The sequence below is a fragment of the Octodon degus genome, unplaced genomic scaffold, assembly GCF_000260255.1.
Source record: "Octodon degus isolate 3935 unplaced genomic scaffold, OctDeg1.0 scaffold00065, whole genome shotgun sequence".
Lineage (NCBI taxonomy): Eukaryota > Metazoa > Chordata > Mammalia > Rodentia > Octodontidae > Octodon > Octodon degus.
In genome coordinates this window covers 10,120,997-10,123,708 of record NW_004524641.1, presented here as the reverse complement: position 1 = coordinate 10,123,708, position 2,712 = coordinate 10,120,997, and the positions used below count along the sequence as shown (strand labels likewise).

At 46.5% G+C, this 2,712-nt stretch overlaps 1 protein-coding gene across 4 annotated transcripts in view; it reads left to right on the top strand.

Annotated features, from left to right (window-relative positions):
• Myo3b (myosin IIIB) overlaps positions 1-2,712 on the top strand; it is a 472,753-nt gene that overhangs the window by 20,372 nt on the left and 449,669 nt on the right. The gene's annotated exons all lie outside the window — the stretch shown is intronic.

The window sequence follows — 2,712 nt, the reverse complement described above, 5'->3', positions numbered from 1 at the left end:
TTTGTCTGTGTCCTCCTTAGATGTATCAAGCAATTCTTTCATGATTGTTGTCATTTTCTTTTTTACCTGAGATATTATTTCTGATCTGATTTCTTCCATAGCCTGATAGAGTTATTTCTTTACTTCAGTTGCTATCACCTTAGAAATTTCTGGCATGTGACTTCCAAATTTTTCTATGACCTTGTCTCCTGGACTTGTTTTCAGTGAGCTGGCAGTCTAAGATTGCCTCTTGTTCCTTCCTTTTGTCATTTTTTGCAGTGAAGGTAGATGGGCAGGGTGCAGGTCAGCAATGTTCCCCAAAGTGTAGGAGGGCATGGTAGGCCCACCAAAGCTCCTGCTGTGTGGAGTTCAATGTGGTTTCTACCTCATTAAGTAGAGGGGGGCAAGCTGTAGTTCCAGAAGGATCTGACGATGGTGAGTGTAGGCCAAAGATGTGCGATGCTCTCCTGATGGTGGACTGGAGCAGGGTAGTGCTCTGCAAGGCTCCTGTGGGTCAATGTGATAGTCAGGACTCACTGATGGTCTTCAGGGTGAGAAGGGGTGGCCAGACTCAGCAAATTCTGGTGGGAAGCCTTGGGGGATGGGGCTAGGGCTGCCGAGTCACCCTGACGGTCCTCAGGTTGAGCAGTGGCAGCCATTCGCAGCTGGAATCAGCAAACTCTAGTGGGAAGGCTGGAGGAGCTGGGGCTAGCTTACCAGGTCTCTCAGGCAGTCTTCAGGGTGAGCAGGCATGAGTTCCTTTTCAATGAAAAATCAGCTGTAGTCTGGAGTCCAGGGCAGCCTTTCTGGCTGGATTTGAATAATTCTCTATTATTTATAGCCTAACAGTCTTCACAGTTATCTTGGACAAGTGGCAAATGATACTGGTTTTGCATTTAGGGTAGTGTTACAAAGTGCCCTTAAAATATACTGAAGTGAAAAAGCAAGCAATTTAAAAAGTATTTAGTAGCTAACAGCACAGGTGAGGTACAGAAATGATAAAAATTGGAAACGTGATAATAATTGTCTTTGTGAAACAGTGGGTGGATACAGTGGCTGCCACAGTACAGTCTTGAAGCCAGCATGTTTGAGGCCTGAGCTGTCCCATCAGCCACCTTCAGGGACATCAGTGCCTCAGCCAGCTGGGACTTCCCTTGGCTCCCAGGTTGTGGTTGCAGGCCCCTTGGAGAATAGAGTACCTTTCTGGCTTTGTTTTGTTTTGTATTTATAATGGTTTCCAATATTTTTTTTTTTTAAATGTTCCCATTAGGGTAAGAAACCAAAGCCAGAATCAAGACCAAAACCAAACCCAGAGCATTCTTCCTCTGTGCTCCAGGCTTTTGCTTTGGGAAATGTAGGTCAGAGAAGCCTGTGCAAGCTGGATGCTCAGCTCAAGGCACTGCCGCTGGTGGACACTGAGTCTCGGCTAGGGACTGGCTGCCCTGCTCTCACTGTGGAGCTGGCTGTCCCTCCCGGGGGATTGGCAAGCAGGGACATCTGCAGTCTGAGAGCTCAGGACCCTGAAGGAGTTTTGCATAGTCAGCCTTCGCCTGCCGAGCTTGCTGTTGGTACCAGTGCTCTCAAGTGGTATCCTGGTAAACAGAGTAGCTTAGCTACTTTTCTTGTTGCTGAGACAAAAATACCTGGCACCATAGTTAAAGAGGGAAAAGTTTATTTGGCTTACAGTTCATAGAGGTTTCTGTCTGTAGTCTGCTGGCCCCAAGGCAGGTTGGATGGCAGAGAGGCATCACAGAGGAAAAACCATTTATGGTAGGCAGAAGGCAGCAAAGCAAGCAAAGGGATCACCACAGCTCTTTCTATTCCTGTATCTTATCCAGGCTACTTAGGGAAGGTAACATTCACACCCTTAACCCTAGTACCTGTGAGTCTAGCGTTGTACCATGAATCAATCTCAGGGTCATACCCTCTAGATCCAGCCACCTCTCAAGAAGCCTCACCTATGACCACATGAAGGTTGGGGGCCATCCAGACACAAGGCGTAACACAGAGTCCTTGCGAAGGAGGATGAGTCTGAGACTCCTGTGGGCCCTGCGGCGTGGTTCGCACAGTGGGCTTTGGCCATAAGGTGGGCTATGAGCTTGGCTGATCTGCACAGGCCCCTGGGGCTACCAGCAGTGGGCATTGTGCTTGGTACATGCACCATTTCTTCCGTTGACTCCCCACACATGAGGTGCACATGGGTTTCCAGGGGCCACTAGGGAGCCCTAGCCAAGTTTCCCTGGAGACAAATGCTTTAGACCTATGGTTTCTTTTCTATCACTTTCTGCCTAGCAAGGGAACTGCCCAGTCATGACTAGCACCTCTTCTCGGAACCTTTACCCCCTCCTGCGGTGTAAATATGATCACTTACAGAATTGCTTTTAGGGTTTGCTGGAGTTGTATTACTCCTCTGCTCTATCTTCTTTAAAAAAAAAAATTAAATCTGTCTTCTTAAGGTTCTTGTAGGTCCTCTTTTTTCTTTTTTCTTTCTTTCTTTCTTTTTTTTTTTTTTCAGGCTACTTGACAGTGTATTCTTTAGAAGCACTTAGTACTTCTTTGATTATAGTTACCACTATATTTTTTAGTTCCGAAATTATTTCTTGTATACCTTTCTGCAGTTGATTTTTTACTGTCAACGCTATTATTTCAGAGATATCTGGTGTGTGATTTCCAGTTTCCTCAATGCTAGTGTCTTCTGCATTTGTACTGGGTGGACTCGGGGACTGAGACTGC